The sequence below is a fragment of the Ptiloglossa arizonensis genome, chromosome 11 (genome assembly GCF_051014685.1).
Source record: "Ptiloglossa arizonensis isolate GNS036 chromosome 11, iyPtiAriz1_principal, whole genome shotgun sequence".
NCBI lineage: Eukaryota > Metazoa > Arthropoda > Insecta > Hymenoptera > Colletidae > Ptiloglossa > Ptiloglossa arizonensis.
Genome location: NC_135058.1, coordinates 11164048 through 11183360, shown reverse-complemented (window position 1 = coordinate 11183360; position 19313 = coordinate 11164048). Strand labels below are relative to the sequence as shown.

Here is a 19313-nt window from a genome sequence, read left to right as displayed (position 1 = left end):
AATTCACAATATGCCCGAGAATAATTAAAAATGAAAATAAAAATAAAAATAAAAAAAACAATCAACGCGAGTAAAACCTATTGTTCCATATCGAATTAGAATTCCACGTTATAATGGACGTTGCTTATGTCGATTGTCTCAAAACTTGTCTCAAAACTTGTTTTGACGCGTTCAATGAATTATACGGGATTTAAAATAGTTGCTCTCGATAAATATAATTAAATTTAACGTACGATTTGTGTTTCAAATTATAATCAGAGTTGTCGAACGATAAACATAATTGCCAATATTTACGAAAATGTATGTACATGTATAATTGCTTACTATACTCGTTAAAAGTCTCGAAACGACTCCGATCTCGTGAGTCTTATCGAGGAATCTGTGATCATTGATCTTTTCAGCGATCTTTTCTGATTTTCGGTTGAATCAATAACGTTTAAAGTTCAATAAGCTCGATTTCAAATGAAAGATACTTCCTTATACCTGATCTGCTATAGTTGTTCATCGACGTAACAATAATGTACAATTCGTACAATTCCACGTAGTAGAGTAAACGAAACCAGGCACAGAAACTCGAACGAGAGTCAAAAGGAATCTTGGAACATGGAATATTGTTGTTTCAAAGCCCGCAGCTCGAGCTGGCGCGCCTAGTTTGTTATTAGAAATGTCATCAAGAAGTTTTCCACTTTGCGACAGGATCGATAGAAAGGATTTCGCCTAGCTGGCTTATTCGTGCATGTTTATACGTGCAAAATGTTTTTTTTTTTCACGGAAGGATTCCACCACGAGTTTCCCGGATATAAGTACCAGTGCTGACAAAAAGAAAAATTTAAATCGCGCAAGATATTTAATTATCCTAATTAATTGTACGTAAAGCTTAATCTCTACCAGACGTTACCTGCTTTGTAGAACTGTTAAAATTGAAACATTTACTTATCGTAAAATTACTAAACGTATTTCAAATACTATTAACGTTTTCAAAGAATTTAAATACCTGAGAATAACAGAATATTATCTAAAATGTGATTAACAATTTAACGACATACTATTTCGTCAATTGGTATTACTTTTGGTACTGTCTCTATCGAAGCGGTCGTGCAGATACAGTGGTAAAATTGAACAATCGAAGAATATTGAGTAAGTAAAAGTTACTTTCAGTACTGAAAACTTGTAAAAAATTCGATAAATTTATCAAATGAATTTGGATCGATCGAAGCGTAAAAAGCGCTTCGTAGAAATCAGGTTCGTTCGTTTTTCCCTTGCACGGTCCAGAAATCCTTTTAGCTGAAATTATTTTCACCGATTCGAATAGTTTTTCGCTCGAGATGAAACAAATAAACGTTCGAAGCAACGTGACCGAAAGTCGAATTCGACGAACAAAAGCCTCCCCTATCCTGGACGAGGACCGAACATCAACAACAACGACAACGACGCTCCCGGCTGGGGAAAAAAAATTTTTTAACCGCGAGAAGACACGGTATTCGTCACCCCACGTGTGCATTTAAACAATAATCAGAGCTACGTTATTTCGATAAAAATATTGCCGCGAAACGAATAACGCTGTGCTCCAACGACTAGCCACATTTTGCGCGGTTACAAATGTGCTGCGAAAAAGAAGGAAACGAGAAACGAAAAATAACGAAACCAGTACTTCTCGCTTTCTTATTGCAACATCCAACGTTTGTTATAAAAGCGCTGCTCTAATTAACGAACTAATTATCCCGACATTATGGAATACGCATTTTCTCGGTAGAGAGAAGGTAGGGTGAAATAAAGTACCCCGCGAAACGGTATGCTTTCGGAGAAGTGCTTTCATAGATTATTATTGTCGGAGATATTTTCAAATTGATACGATTCCCATCGTTCAAATTCGAGCGTATAAATTAGAATTGAAACCGGTTCGATAATGTTCTGGCGTTCGTAAGAGTGAATTTTTTGTTTAAATTGGACAATGAGATACATACGTGTGTAAGTCTCGACGCGAGCTACAGTGAATATCAAATGATTTCCATTTGAAATGTATTATATTTAATATCGATCATTATTAATCAATCTACTAATTAACTTGCGTGTAAACCCTCCCCAATAATAAATGGAATACAAAATTGAAATTGTATCAATTTCAAAATTTCCAATATATTAAATTTAATATCTATTACTATTAATAGTTCCGTATTTAATTAAATCGAATATCAATTTAAAAAAGAACAATACAAATCAAATGATATTAAACCGATAAAATATTCAATTTTGTCCTACTCAGAAGCAATTTTAATTCATTTAAAAATCTCATGGATAAGAATCATCGACGAAAGAAAAAGAATTGTATCGTGGAAATAAAAATTTCAGTTACAAATACAAAATTCGTTATCTTCGGTACTCACCAGTCACCGTCCTCCATTGTAGACTACGCAATGCCGATTGATGACAGCTCGTACAGCACAAAACGTGCAAAGTGACCGATTAAATATTTTCACTCGCGCGTCACCGAATAAATTACGGGAACACACGTGTCGTAACATAAATACACAACTGAACCGATACGCAAACGAGTACACGCGTGAAAATTCGCGAAACGGTCGACCATGTTACCACATCGACCCATCGCGAGCAGACGGATAATTTAATTCGCGAAAGGTACGCGGCTCGTGTGTACGATGGAGAATAGGTGACCCAAAGGACGAGCTAAGAAATAAAATTTCGAGACCGCTACCTGACACCGCGTCGGTCTTGTTGATGCCTGTAATCCCATCCAGGACAGGTATAAGCAAAAGCAATAACCAATCAATTAAGTGTCTCGTGCCTCTCCCACTTCGAAGGTCTCGAGAAGGAAATTCCCTCTCTTTGGGCATCCCCGAGAATTTGTCAGTCCGATTTTAGCGCTCGAAACGGGAACACGTGTATGGGTCCGTGTCCGCGTATCGTGAAGACTTCCGGTCACGTGTCCCACCCTACCTATCATTTTTATATACGCATGCACAGTACCGGTTGCAACGAACGGGCCGTGTATGCGTCGCGCACTTGACGCGTTTCACGTGGTGAGCTGCTCGAAAAGCGTACACGTGCGTAAATTGTACGAATGTTGCATCATCTGACACGTTCGAAAGGATTCGGTGTGCACGCGCGCGCACACGCAAAAAGGTATCCGAATAACGCGCGGGTGTACAAGTTGCGTAAGTGTAACGATGCCGAGGTTGCAGCTGCCCCGTTGGAATTCTTTTTTTTTTAATCGTGCACATTTCCCGTGAAACGTTCCCTGGGGAAAATGTGATCGAGAACGGGGCCACGATCGAAGAGCTGTACACGATGGTGTTTTGAGGACAATCGTGGATTCGGATATTTGTAAGGGAGGTAAGAATTCGAATCGTTGGAAAGTGGAAATTCCTCGAGTGGTGGAACGAAACTGGGGGACACTCTACACGTTTGAAAGTCGAGACCTAAGGTTATGGGGGTAGTCGAGGTGCCATAAATTACGAACGGAGCGACACACAGACCCTTCTTAGCAGGGTCTGCTTGCACAGGGAAAAGTGGGGATTGATCCTGGAGCATCGGGCCCCACGTGGTTCGGGGATCCTTTTCTTTTTTTTTTTTTGTGTGCGCACGAGGTCGAGAGTTTTGTAAATACGATGTACAGGGTGGATGCGAAAATAATGGAAAACTCTTTGAAGAATTTGTTACTCCGTGAGGAAATTTTGCGAGAGATTCCAAATCGATGTGCGAGAAAACTGTGACAGTTTTTCACGGAGAATTATATTTTTGTTCACATTTTACGAAAATAACTGTTAGGGGAATTTCAACATTATAACGTTCCTATAGAACGCGATCAGGTTTAAAGCTGCGCGAGGTCAGGAACGAATGATAAGAATAAATATTTTATATACATTAAAAGCGGGGTTTTCAATAAGCGAAAGACTTCCATTATGCATTTCACTTCAGACTACGTGAAATCTGGAACGGTTAAATTTTTTAATTACTTTAAACAAACTTCCACTCCGAGGAATGTTAAAGTCTCCCCGATAATTCAAACAAAATTTTTAAATAGCTCTACCTTTTCTACCGACCTATTTTTCACCGATAATTTACAAAAACATTTCCACCTGGAAATGGAACAAACGTTCTGCATTTAGTTTCGCACGTATTACACGATGTTTCGTAACAACGAATACGAAAAATGAATCGGTTCGTAAAATTCTCAACGAAGCGTGCAACGAATTCTCACCGATCACAGATCGGTGAACTACCAAGACGCTCGACTTTCTAATTCAAATCGATTCTAATCTAAAAACAAATTCATAACAATCGATACAACGCGTAGGTATGAAATTTCTCTGGAAATCCTCGAAGAAAGAAATTTAAATTACTCCCTAAACGGAAAATTGTTTTCCGTTGAGGATTTCAATAGCGCGTCGATAATTCGTCGATTCGCGACAAAATAAGTTAGGAACTCGTATCGGGTCAAACCTCGTCGAAGGGAGGAAGAGAGCTCGACCAGAGAAGGAACGAGTGAGAGAGAGACAGGACAAGCAGATTACGTTGAATCGAGGATATCGTGGCAATCGAATTCGATTTGCAAAGTATAGAAACCGGGTTGAGAGTACCTCGATTGAAAATAGTTCGGTTTCAATCTCGCCCATCTCGGGACTTCTCGAGTGCTCCTGAATAAACACTGACTTTCCCGCGTCTATGCACCTGAAATCAATTCTACGGAACAAGTGAGGTGTTAAGGTGGCTCGAGGCGATAGAGATGAGACTATTCGGGGGGGTTAGCTCGCGGGATAAAGAGATATGGTGGAAAAATTTGAACAGAAGAACTCTGTCGGACCGCGCGAAAAGTGTCGACGGTACTTGACTTTCCTCTACCCGCCCGAATAAAAAGCTACGCCGTGGCAGAGGGTTGGACGTGGAACCAACGGCTAGAGGTACAACGGGGGTGGGGACAAACGAGATGGAAACTTACTATTTCCTTCGCCAGCGCCGCCTCGAATCGAATTCCAGTTTCACAGAGAAACCCGAGAAATCTTGTCACGTATACTGTCGATAATGCTTCCTTCGAGCGCCGAGTTGCGCAAGAATTTTTGCACGTGTGCCGATTCCTCGGTTCTCGGTACACTGTAATAATCGTCGTGCATACAGTACTCGCGCGATAACCGGTTGGTTCTTTCGATCGAACCAGATTATCGTCACGAACGCGCGGTGCACTTAGTTGCTTTTTTCCTAATTTTTTTTTCGTTCTGTTGAACATTGAGGAAGAATTTAATAATTGTTTTCGGATTGTTGCGCACTCGGCGCGCCTTGCTTACGGGAGAACCGTGGGATCTGTTCGCGAATCGATTTTAAAATCAACGTTACATTTTTACAAACTCGAGACCGAAGAGAAACAAATGCATAATGTATACAACAGACGTTGCGATTAGTACAATATTAGCATACATTCCAATAGATTAAAAAACAGCCAATACGTATCGGGCAATAGTACATTATATTGGGTTGTTCGGAGTCATTTTGTTTTTTTTTTTTTTTATTGAATTATATATTCTCCATTTTGGAAAACGAAATGACTTTTCGAACAACCCAATATATTCCAACTCGTCTGGCGCAAGAATGAAAAAACCTTGTATCTCCGATAGTTTCCGAGATACTATTAACGGATGAAACTTCACAGGGTAGTTTCACCCCTGGAACTCGAGTTTCCGCCGTTGAAAAGGAACGCGGACGTTTCGAACCGCTCTGGAAATCCACGAAACTTTATCAAAATTGCGAGGCAGTGGATTCACGAATGTTCCTGGCCAGCACCGTAACATATGTGATCCGAAAACGCGAAATGAACGTGTCGCGAATCGTTTACGGGGGCGTGAGAAACGTGAAAATTAATGCCCCGCGAACACCGAAAACAGCATTTACGATAATCAACGGGCAGTGGAAAGAGGTCCGATTCAAAGGAAGCCCCGTGATTAACGCAGCTCGCGTTATAGCGGACCTCCGTGTACTTTATGGGAATCAAAGCGAATGAAGATCAGAGGCTTTTATGCGGAAAGTGACTCCGTCGGTATCACATTTTCTCTCTTGAAAGCGACTAAGAGAGAGAGAGAGAGGGAGAGAGAGGAGAGAGAAACAGAAAAAAAAAGAGAGAGAGAGTTTACTAAAAATTTGACGATTCCTCTTTCACTCCGACACGTTTCTCCACTCACCCTCTCTATCTTTCACCGATCACTGACAATAATTTCCTCTCGCAATATTGTCCGCGGCATTGATACGATCGACGCGGTCTTCGACGAGTAGTTTCATTTTTATTTTTTTTTTTATTTTCGGTCCCCTCTCTATCCTCTCTCTCTGTTTTTCTCTCTCGAAAAAACACACGCTTTCGAGCACACAGAGCGAGCGAGCAAATACGTCGCGGCGTCCTCGTATATCTTGCACAATTTCGGATACAAGCGCGTTACAGATGTACGTGTCGTCGCTTCGCCGCCGCACCGAGCGGGACCATCGTTCATCTTGCGCGGTTGTACGACGATCCTTGGCAACGATTTACCGTTAGCCGAATTATACGCATTATCGAGGTCCCCGTGTACCACACCGGCCAAGGATTAACGAGCGAGGTATAAATAACTGACGCGCTATCGATCCCGTATCGCCGGGGCCAGTGGTTTTTCCATTGCGCGCGAACGAGCAAACGAACGAACGAACGAACCAGCGAACGAGCGAGCGAGCGAGCGAGCGCTGCCGGTGGTGTACGTCCGTCAGTCTCTTCCTGTTTCGCGCTGGCAAATATTTGTCGGAGTTGGAACACAACGCGTTTTAATGGCGCTACCCCCGAGGGTCGCATCCAGACACCGAACAATACGCGACCCGTTTCGGTGTTCCCTTTTGGTTTTTTTATTTCGTTTATTTTTGACCCCTTTTCGGCGTTTCTCGTGATTGAATTAGCGAATCGCCACGCGAACCAACCAACGATACACGGTCTCGTTTCGATTTCGGGAGAGAGGTTAGGACGATCGACGCGACACCTACGGCCATCTCCACGGAAGCTTACACGGTAACGTAACGTAACGTTCTTCGGGTTGTCGCGAGTTCTGTCAACGTCCACGACGAACCTCGAGTTTCATTCGAGTATTGAAATTTAAACAAGAGGGACGAATTTTATCGAAATTCTCTTATCACCGTAACGGGAAAACAATTAAGTGTTCTTTCGTTCGGATACAATTTCATTGTCGTTTGCAATTTAAAATACTTACCGTAGGTAAACATACGGGGAAATCGGAAATTTGTCTTTCGTGGAAGTGAGATTATTACCCAGTGTAAATTATTTCTGTGGATTATACTGGCGCGCAAATTCTGTTCTGTATATTTTATACGTTGTGACTTGGAAACGAATCTACTAATTTTTGTACCTAGTGACATTTTGCGAGACGTGGACAGTACTTGCACCCGTTGCGACTCGAAAACGAATTTTCCTACCAATTTTCGCATATTCCACGTTTCTTCGACCGATCTCGACGTACTGATAATCACCGACACGATCCTCTTCGACACGCCCCCCGTCAGGTAACTCCGGAAATAAGAACCGTGGGTTCTCGTAGCGTCACCTTTAATCCTCCTCGAAGCGAACGCGCACGGTGTTAGGTGCATCGACGGAGAAACGCTAAACGGGGCGCCTATTACCATCCGCAACGCGCAACCTCCGAAGCGCAAATTACAAGAAATTTTTTCAAAGAGCGAAACACGGCCGTATTCAGGAAAAACGCTCGGATACAACGGTGTCTCGGTTTCGTCTAGCGAATAATCAAACAGCGAAGAAGCTCTTTTCCCTTCGCGCTTCCTGATGGTTATAGCTCTCGTGAAACACCCACCCGCCGCGCATAAGTACGCGCTTCTGCAGCTTATTACACGTATAAAGTATCCGATTTAACGCGACGCTTTATCTTTCTTTCATTTCTTCTTTTCCGTCTTCCGGGGTCGTTCGCGGTACTCCACGGCACCGGTGCCCACCCTCTGAAACCACTACTGGAAATATCCTCTTTGTTTCTCTTTCTCTCTCCCCCCATCTTTGTCTTTTACCCTTCTCCACACTCTTCCCCTTCTCCACACTCTTTCTCTCTCCCCTCGTCCTCTCCCTTTTGCCCTTTACACGCTCTTCTCCCTTTTCTCTTACTCTTTGCCCTCGTCTCTCTCTCTGTTGCCCTCTCCACACTCTTTCTCTCTTCTCTCATCTTTTGCCCTCTGTACACTCTTCCCCATTTCTCTGCACCCTCACCTCTCTCTTTTCCCCTCTCCACACTCATTTTCTCTCCTCTCGTCTCTCTGTTTTACCCTCTCCGCGCTCTTTCTCTCTCCTCTCATCCCTCTCTTTCGCCCTCTACCCCTCAACTCTCTCTTGCAGCTACTCCGCACTCTTCACCCCTCTCTTTTTCACCCCTTCTCTCTATCGTGCCGCGTTTCGTCCCTTCCGCGGTATTTCTTTGTTCCCCGAAGTGCTCCTCCTGACCTCCTTCTCCGTTTCGTCTGAGAAATAATTTAATTCGTATTATGCCGGTTACGAAGGCAAGAAGGGCCGCGGTTGCCGGCTCGCTCGCTCGACGTGTAGATGTTTCGCATTTGAAATCGAGAGAAGAAAGAGGAATTCGCCCGGTGGCTCTTTTCACGCAGTTAAAAAAGAAGCGGCCCGGTGGAAAAGAGGAGAAAAAATGTGGGAGACCCTGCCGTTTCTTACCGAGAGCGGCACCGCATTACGCTACAAACGGAGGAGGGCGGCGATTCTTCGCGGGAAAATAAGTGAAGAATTTAGAATAAATATAGAATTTTTCTATTCACTGCCGCGGTATAGTACTACGCGCATTCTTATTTCGAAATACCACCCGGTGTATAATGTATGTTGTACGTACGTACGCTTGCGTAGAGTATAATTTTGAGGTTATATTCTCGATCGCGGTGAATTTCTAAATCGGTTCAAATTGAACGTTTCCCGCGCTGCATTACGCGGGTGTTTTCCAAGAAAGCGACAAGGGCTGTGTATCTTTCTTTATCGTTTTGTTTCGAATCGACTACATCGACCGACGTAGAAAACGCACGTTTACTTCTTTGGGTTTTTTTAAATATTCTTGCGCGAAAGCGACCGGTGGGAACAAATATTTACAATTAAATTCACCGAAAATGTAATACGGTAAATTTATCGGAAGATCGTACGGGATATCGGTTCGAATTTTTGTTTCGTTTCAAAATAATTCTCCAATCGTTTCCCAAGAGGTTGAAAACTGTCGCCATTTTATCAAGCGAAATGCGTGCAGCGTTGAGGTTAACTCGCGCGAGAATATAACTCGAATGACATCTGTGGAACCGAGATTCAAGCGCTTAACGCGCTGCTCCGTACGCGAGTCCTCTAAATCAATTTTCTCGTCAAGTGTAGCACGTACGGGAAAAATGTTATTCGACTTATTTTTTTTCGCGCCAAACGGCTTCTCTTTCGTTTTGAGCTCTCGAATAACGAAAGTGTTCGATCATTGCGCAAAAGATGGAACCACGAGATCGCTGGTAAGAATTTTCAATTTCGAAATCTACGACGATAAATACGACGAGATCGAAAAGCTAATTAATCGACCGGCAAATTATTTTTCGATAGTCTGCCCGTTTCCGCGATACGCTCGCGGTTAAATTCGATGGAAATTCAACGTATTAGTCTCGGTGCCGCGACGTGAGTAATGAATTCTCATCAAATTAACTCAGTTTAAACGACGATCGGCGAAATTACCGAAACTGCGTTACTAGCCCCTGGACGACCGATTCATTCCTCTTCGATGACAGCCATTACGAGTTCGTCGTTAATAAGTCAGGAGTAATTAATTATCGAGCTCCTATGAAGCACGTGCACGCTTCAAAGGGTTTAGCGCGAGTTTCGCGCTCGACTTCCCTATTCAATACCCGATTGACGATACTTGCAATTGTTACATTCTGTCCGTATGTAAAAGGATTGTGTAAATTTTTCCAGACTCGTGGCAACTATTTTTCGCGCGACATCGTTGAAATAATTTTCCACGAAACGTTGTTTCCACGCTCGCCAACTCAGGTGATCGAGTAATCTCTGTTAGACGAGAACGATTTAAAAATTGAGCAAAGTTTCGCAGAAGTTGATGAAGCTTTTAAATAATTAACGAAGCACGGCAATATAGAATCGATGGTACTTACGTACTGTATTATACACGGTGCACGTATAACGAGCCGGGTGAGCTTAGCGCAGACAGCGCAGAGATTACATTCTACTTTCCGGTTTAATTATGCACGAGTACGCGCGATTCAAGATTCCAGGCGTACGCGGCTTCTTTATCGAGTCGTTTAACCGATCTGCCGGGCGTTAAAAATGTTCACGAATTAATTAGCAGAATTATGGAGACACCTTTTATCAACGAGAAATCCCGTGGTACTTGCTGCAATTATAATCAAGGCAAGGACGACCGAGGTCTCTTGATTCATGTGTGTATGTGTGTTTGTGTTTATGTATGTACTTTCATTCTGTGGAATTGGATACAGTTGCTCTCGCAAGCAACGTCTCTCCCTTTATTCCGTTCTTTCTTCAAAAATTTCTTATTTCTTCTTACTCTGTGTCTCGTTTCATCCTTTGTAACACAGTTTCGTTACGATACAAACAGTGATCTCCGCAACTATCGGAGAGACACTCGATCGATCCTCGAGCACATTTTTCACGAAAACGAGATTCTCCGATGCAATTTCGTTCTTCTCGACTTACAATTAGAATCGAGACAACGATCGAACGCGTCTCGTCTCATCTTCCGCTGTTCCCCTGTAATATAATTATCGTAATAAAATCCACGATAAATCGTGAGATTCTCTCGACTCTCGATGCTCCTTTTCGCGAAACTGAAAACTTTCCTCTCGATTTTCGTCTTCGTTCCGTCCTCGACGCGTCGTTCGCGCCACGAATCACCGACCACCTTGTACATCTTCTCACCCTCTGGAAAGGGTAGCGCTCCTCTCGCCGATTTGTCATACTTTTCCTTAATCTTTGTACGTCCAACAGCTCGCGTCCGCCGCAATAGTCGTCGCGTCTTCCTAAACGAACGTATTCTTTCGTTTAATTACCCGGACACAAATTGCTCGACGAAGTCGTGTACCAGGGCAGTTTGCGAAACAACGGGGAAACATTTCCTCGAGACTGGCTGCGAGATCCGGCGAGAAACGTCCCGGCCTTGTTTCGACGGAAGCAATTCCTCCTCGCCCGCTCGGATTCACTGACCCCGTGAACAAGCGCGGCAAGTTTTCCACACTTCCGGGCCAATCGAATTACAGCTAGGTGTGTGCAAGATTTATCGAAAATGACGAGCAGTTTCCTCGACAGATTAGATTACAGCCGAGGGAACGGCTCAAAACGTATTTACGTCAACGTTTCACGGAGAACACACCGCACCTATACAACTGGATGCTGCAGAAACTTTTATCGCGCGTGGAATTGCCCATGAAAGATGCAGCCGCGCTTACGCGTTGCTTTTTCGTTCACTGTTCTCTTCTCGCGTGAAGTTTGCGCGTCTCCATTGGTTCTTGCGACCCTTTAACGCAGATTGGATGGATGTTCCCATTGTTCAAGCGGAATAAATCCCGCGCGGTCTCCTCGAGCGTTACGCGCAAGAAGCGTTCGTTGATTCGTATAAATATACGAGGGAATTAGAAACGATCGTCGAATCGATTTTTTTTTTGAAAATCGATTCTTTCGTGGAGAATATCGTCGATTTTTTAACCTCTTGTTCTACGATTCGAATTTTGATAAGGGGTGTCTCAATAACGCCAAGTTTCACCAAATTGGGACAACTTTCACCTGTCTCGTGAACGGTAAATTTTCTTTTCGAAGACATTACGTAAAGTTTGTTTTCCAATATTTTTAGGAATGTGTTTCAACGTACGAATATGGCCAAAATTCATCCGTGGATTTTACGTTTAGTTTCAATATTTTTATCACGAGTTCTCGCGCGATATTGAAATTCGAGCACAGTTTGTAACTTTTATCGAGGAGTCGCTGTACGGCTTCGAGTACCTTTAACGAGTGCGAACGCAAAAGTTACGTAGAAGAACGTAAAGAATTATTCTCTATTTTCGTTCAGGGAAGTATAATACGGAAAGAAAGGACGCAATAAGACACGAATAATTGGAGTGTCCGATAGGGTGGCGTGCACCGTGTGCAATCGTAAGTCTTCGAAATAATTAAACATTACGGTGAACGCGCGTGCATGTAGGTTGGAGAGCGGCTAGATTATCCTCGTAAAATCTGTCTACCACCAGCGCGTGTAGGTTTGCTTAATAAATGAATGCTCGGCTCTCGCTGAAAACAGTCCATCATTCCTGGATTCAGGGAACGACGAATAGAGGGAATAGTAATTTTAGCGCGAATAGGATCTCCCTCGAAAGATTCAGAGAAGCATCGCAATCTCGCGTTCAATCAGACCGAGTCGATAATTCTTCGAACGTATTCGTGGCAAGGTATTCGATTAATATGCTCGCGAAACTTGAAGAGCTTTACGACTTGGTGCAATATCTTCGATCGAGTACACCGATCGAAATAATTCGAGGTTTACCTAGTTCGAGGGTTATTCGTGTTGCATGCGGTAACTACACTCGATACATACCACAGATCTCATGGTATTGAAAACAGAGTCTCGTTCAATCGAGACAAATTCCAGTGTTTAAACGTTTAGACAGAAACACCGCAAGAATTGTTTCGAAATTGTTCGGGAATATGTAAAAGAATTTCGAGACAGTTGTTTAAAGAATCGTATATTTTCTTTTAAATGGATCGATCCTTCTCACGATTCTACGTACAAATTACTATTATTATTCACCAACGTCTATTAATTCGAACAAAAATTTCTCCGTCTTTGATTTTCAGTTACCAGTAGACGTGTAATAACCATGGTTATTAATTTTCAGCGATGTATTTCGTCGAATTCGAGGAAGACACGGAGATACTGCTGGTGCAATCCCCCGCGCGAGTCATCGATCTTACGGAATAACGAATAAAAAAAAATTCTCATTCACCGACGATTGATAAGTCCGGGAAGAATCCATTTCCTGGTGTTTCGCGGGAACAGAAAGGATCCATCGTTGGCCAACGAGACTTGACTTTCTTATCTTCCGTCTCGTTCCAGGATAGTAACATTCGGAGTTCCGTTCGCTAGAAGTTTCGCGGTGTCGTGGTTCCGTTCCAATTCCCAAGACAAACGACTCGCCTACTATTCGTCGCTACACGTAGTTTCACCCATCCCGGTTCCGTGCGCACGCGCCGAAAAGTTAAGCCTGATCCTCACTATCGTTCGCGGAACACGATGCTCGCGCAACGAAGCGTTCCCACTGATACGAACAGTCGCGTTTAAATTAATATTAAAATCTAGCGAGGTCCCTCGAGCGTTAGTAGAGGTCCTTCTATTGGGTTGTTCGGAAATACATTTCTTTCTTTTTTTAATGAAAAAGAAACACGATTTTTTCAGAGTGTACAAACATTTTATTCAATTATATACTCTCCATTTTGGAAAACGAAACGACTTTCCAAACAATTCAATACGTATTGGCATTTTTCAACCCTTTTTGAAGATAAATCGATTTTGAAGTTCGCTTTGATCAATTAAAAACCTACAGTTTTCAAACATCTACAAGTGCTACATCGATCAGACGTTTATCCACATTTTTTTCTACCATTTTTCTCTTCGTTCTCTTTAGTTACTCGACGCTTCCGCCAGGAGGCGCGCCCTACCACTTTGAGGTACAACTACTCCGCGCGATCTTGGGCGCGAAAATTCTCCGATCGAAGTTCGAAGGACACCAAGCCACCTATATCGAGGTGGCGATTGTTACAGTATCTATGGGGTATTCGCGGAGTCAGGCCCCAGGTATAGAGATACGCGTATTCCCACGGAAATATTCGGCGCGCGACGTTAAATTGAAACTGGCCTGGCGCGTAAAGCGGCTTACGCGACACGTAACTCGCAAAATAGACTCCGAACCGGAATCCCCTTTGTTCCCCCTTAATAGAAAGTTTTTTGTTTCGTTGTTTGCCGAACCGTGCAACATACAAAAACTTCATATCGCTCGTTTCCCGGTCCCTTCGGTCTCATAACCGGCAGCGAAAAAGCTCCTCTTTGTCCTCGGCGCATTTTCCCTGCGCAGTTTGCCCAGTGAAATGGGATCCACAGAATGCATTCACCGCATTGCATTATTTACGCGATACTTGGGCTAAAAGTGACCGATGAGCCGCACTCCCCGATCTTCTCCGCTCGATCGATACCAATAGGCACGATTGAAACGACGGAACTTCTTTGTGCAAACGCAGTATTTACCTACCGATCGGGTAAATCTACCCTCTTGCATCGAGCGAATCCATTGGTGCCGAGTATACACAATAGACGCGTTCATTCCGGTTAAAGTAACTCGTTTAACCATAACGAACTCTTTCGTACGATTTGCACACTTGAAACGCGTGGATGATATACGTCCCGAAATTCTTGCTTTTAATTTTGCAATATCGATGTAGGTTTTCCACTGGGAGAGAACCAAAGAAATACAGGAATCTTTTATATTATAGCTTAATTTATATGGTAGCTTTAACTGTAGAAAAACAATACGAAAGGCACAATTGTAAGAATTTTGGATACTATTTTCTTTCAAATATAGTAAAAGGTGTTCACGCTTTTGAAAGTGTCAGTAGCATCGAATATTATCGCGCAAGAGTTCCAACAAACCGTAAAGCATCGAGAACGAATTTTAACGATATCTTTAATAGTTTCCAAAGGACTAGTTTGCAAGCATTTGACGCACCATGTATTAGCCGGAGATTGGCAACGTTTCATTCGTATAAAACATTTTTAAGCGGATAGAAGCAATGTATTGCGATTTATTCGCGACGTTTATTCGATTGGATTTGTGAAATATTTCGTTCTATATTTCAAATTATAATTTTTGTTTAACGAGTAGCGGATGAAAGATTGTTTATCGTTTGTTCGCGATTCGATACATTTATCTGGATAGAAATATTGCCCATCTCCGCTTGTATACGTATAATCTAAAATCGATGAATGAATATCTCTTTTACTTTTATTCCTATCGTACACTTATTAATTGACAAAGAGGACACGGTCCAAAACGGTATAAATAAAGTTTATCTAAGAATACGACGATTATTCATTGTTCTGTGTAATCATTAATTCATGACAATCGTGGTAATGTTTTTCTTCTGCATTTCAGAACATTCTCTTGGCAAAGTGACGCTCAAGGCGGTCACGGATTTCTCGCTCCTGTCTAAGTTAAGGGTAAGCTTCAACTACAACTACTGTGTTAAATAATGCAGAGAGTACTTTTTAACCACACTTGTGTTCAACGATGTTCAATCAGGGTAGTATAAAACTGAAGTGATTTTAACGACTTAAAATTACTCGAAGCATGATAAATAATTTCCAACGTCCACAATGTCCCTACACGATTTATTGAACATTTTTTGAAGAAATCTTGGAAGAAATACACATCTTCCTGCGTAAGCGATAATTTTGTACACATTTATTTCTTTAAATGTTCAGAGTAGTGTAAGGGGCCGGAAATATAAATATAAAACGAATCTGATTTCTCTGCGTTATTAATTTACGAAATTGCATATTCATATTACGCTTCCTGGTTTCGAACGAACATAACTGCTGCGAACTTAAATCGCAACTGACCGATACCGAACGCAAAATATATCTTGTGCCCCTGCGGTACAGTCTATTTGTACACATCGGATGTTATGCATGAAGTTCGAAGGCAATGCTCGTAGAAACGCCACGAGTCTGCCGGATTCAAACTAACCGGTGACTCGACCGAATACATTCACGCTCGCGTCTACAGCTTTTTCGTTTGCTCGTAATACCGTTGTTAGCCAACAGTTTCGATTTGCCGGGAGAAGTTCGCCGCGTTTCTTACCCGAGCGTTTCCTTAATCCAAAACGATTAAATCGATAAATTTCAAAGTTTCCCGCCTGTTCCACGCAGCCATGGTATTTGTATTTTGTTCTACTTCGCCGCGTTTTACTCGGCGCTTCTACCTTTCGTCTTTTATTCGGTGAAGTAAGTTGTTTCTCTAAACAGAAAAGTGGACCCGTAACGTTTGCGATGTAAAACTTATAAAAACGATAAAAAAAAAAAAACGGTACACTTTATACCGCGGCTATTTGTACAAGGGGCTCCGGAAACTGTGGTAAAAACGAGAATGGGATAATTTCTTATTCGAAAACAAGCTAAAACTTTCGAGCGAAGTTTCTTTGCTCGAAGCTTACGCTTGTCGGATAAATAATATTAATATTTGAAACTCTGTGCACGTGTGTTAACGATTAACACAATCCGGAGGATTTTCCAAGAGCATTCCTAATCGATAATTGGGATCAAATTATAATTTAGTATAGGTTATCGTTATTATTATTATTAACTACTTTTATTTATCCTTGGATCTTCGTTTTTTCAAAGCCAGAGTTTTTCTTCATTTCTGACCAGAGAGATCCCCATGGTAGATAATAACGATTGAAAAATTTACGAGAAAAATCGATGAAAGCTCTATTGGAGACACCAAAGCGACATCACCCCGTTTTGTAGTATCCGAAATTCGTCTCGCGTTTCTTCGAGGTAAGCTTCGAAAGGTAACGAGGATCCGTAAGCGATTCCACACGATTGGTTGCATCATCGTGTACCGGTTCATCGTTGAATATCCACTTTCGGGAAATAGAAACGAGAATTAAGCGTCGTCACGATAATTCGCATGTCACGATCAACGAGGGAGATGTGGACACGCCCCCCGTGACTAGGTATCAAAAGACATCGTGGAACATCGTGCAATGAATTTTGCAACGAAACGCTTCGGGAAATGTTACGATTCCCCATTCGTGTCTTAATTTTCCTGGAAAATACTGGGCGAACGATGAAAAAAGTGGGTCCACCTACCGATTTACCCTCGTCACAGAAACGACCGGTATCGCCTGGTAAAAGTAATCTGAGAAATAATCTCTACCCGAGCAGTTTTTCGATCCATAGAAGGCAAGCGTAGCTTCCCCTGCCCCCACCTCCGCGATACACGACGTGATTTCTGAATATTTCAGGGAATCAAAAGTTTCTCATTTGCGCTCGGTGCCCGATAGACTGGCACGCTCTAACCGTGACGTTGAAAGATCAAAGGATCGCGCCGAAGAAAAAACCGCCCACGCCTACCTACCCCCACCACCCTCCTCCCCACGCCCACACCTTCCTGTACCCGCCCCTCTCGTGCCGCGGAGCTTTGAAAAATAAATTTCGCTCCTAGCCGCTCGTTATGAGAAAAAAAGAAATAAAAAAAAAAAGAAAAAAAACCCGAAGAAACGTTCCTTTAAGTCGGGACTGAAAGTTTCTCACGGTGTGCGCGCGGCTACGAGAAGAAAAATAATTAAAGCGTACGTAGAATAAATTTAAACTTCCGTCGGCAGACTTTGGCCAGTAATACGTTTCACTTTTTTTTCAACAATACCGTACACTCGCGAAACGTTTGATTTCTTCTGTCTAGATATTCGACGAAAGCAAACGGTCGAATTAAACGTAGAAAATTAAATCGAGGTTAGACTTTTAGAACGCCATTTAAAGCCGTACCTCGCCTCCTATGTACTTTGGATTTCTGGTTCTGTTTGCTCTTTACGCATTCGTTCCTCTTGAACGAATTAAGATAAATCGAAGTGGTTCGCGTAGGTGAAGGTACGCGGAAAGTTTCACTTTAAAAGTGTATCGGGACATTTTGAAAGTTCGAAGGTAATCTCTCGGCAATCGACAATTTCCCCTTTTGATTACTACGCGCGCGTGGGTGTGTGATAAGTTTTATGTTTTTATATCTACGAAAAGGAAGTAGTTGCGAATCTCCTTCACCTTTTTTAAACTGTTTAACAAATATGAAATTCGTACAAACGCAAGGTACACTTTTACGATATACTTGCTTTCTATTTATAATTGACAAACCGAAATTCTATTGGTATATCTCGAAACGAATATCAATTGTTTGGAATTTATTACGATTGATACCTTCCCGATAGAAAATATCCATCGTCTCGATGCAAACAATGTCACCATGTCGTGGCCAATCCCCGCGAAAGGAATATTTCATCGCGGTGAAAATATTTAAATCTTCCAACAATCTCAACATCCTGAACGTTCCCGAAAATTCAAACACCTGGTTGAAGATTTCGCGCGAATTTAAATTCTTATCGGTAGCCTCGATCCGCGACAAATTTCTTCCCTTTAATTTCATCCGGGATTCAATCCGTAATATCGACAGCAGGATAACCCTGTCAGGGATGAAAAATTCGTGGAAGAAAATCTGGCGGCGGAGTCGTGCCGGCAGTTTCGAGAATTAATCTCGTACATCTAGCTCCGGAAATATCTCTAACGAGCTTTCGATCGACGTTCCTGGGACGCGAGTTTCTTCTTATAGCGCTCGCGGATGATTTACACGATCGTCCGACTTATTTGAAAAGTTTACGCAATTTCCCAGCCGCGACACGCGGTACTGTAAATATTCAGAGAACTCGAAACTTCCGTGGAATAAGGTGGCCGTCTGTTCACGGCAAGTTGGCTGAAACTTGCTCTATATTAGATGCGTTTCGATATCGAAAAGTACACGGGCCTCGTGCACTCCGACGATGCATTTCGTTCACGAACGATTTCCGACGATGAATTTCTTATTTTTCCAACAAGCGTTCCCTCGACGATAAAAGACTCAATCTCGTGGCAAAGATTCGCTGAAAACGCGAGAAAATTGTACTTTCGAACGACAGAGTACCTTTTCTCGGTACTTTTGCCGATTATACACCGTTGTTTATTATACGTATATTCGAATTACAGAGATTCACGGTGCTATAGAGAATATTAATCCCTGGTACGGATATCCGGATCCGTTTATCGCTACAGAGAATATTAATCCACGGTACAGTTGTCCAGATCATTCGTTAAGCTTCGATGGTTTTGAGGTTAGGTTTTAACGCGTCCTTGGAACCGTGGCTGTCGTAGGTATATTCAAATCGCAGAGATTTAAACTGTTACAGAGGTTACTAATCCCCGATACGTGACCCGATTATTCGTCGAGCTTCGAAGGTTTTCAAATCGAACTTTCAACGTAAAGTTGAACGTTCGAAAATTTTATTTTCCATAGAACGAACGACGTAAAAGGAACGCCATGTTTGAAAAGCCGTTGTAGCGTTTGCGAACGAACGGAAGACAAAAGTGTTTTCCCGTGAAAAAATTTTACATTGTGTACATTGGCAAAGCTGCTTAACACGTTCGATACCATTC

At 42.4% G+C, this 19313-nt stretch overlaps 1 protein-coding gene across 1 annotated transcript in view; it reads left to right on the top strand.

The window, feature by feature from the left end:
- Window positions 1-3232: 3232 nt before the first annotated feature.
- Window positions 3233-19313, top strand: part of Kek5 (leucine-rich repeat, immunoglobulin-like domain-containing kekkon 5 protein) — a 49610-nt gene continuing 33529 nt past the window's right edge. Inside the window, exons 1-2 of the mRNA XM_076323027.1 lie at window positions 3233-3351; window positions 15232-15296. The gene's annotated coding sequence lies outside the window, so the exon portion shown is untranslated. The remainder of the gene's footprint in view (window positions 3352-15231; window positions 15297-19313) is intronic.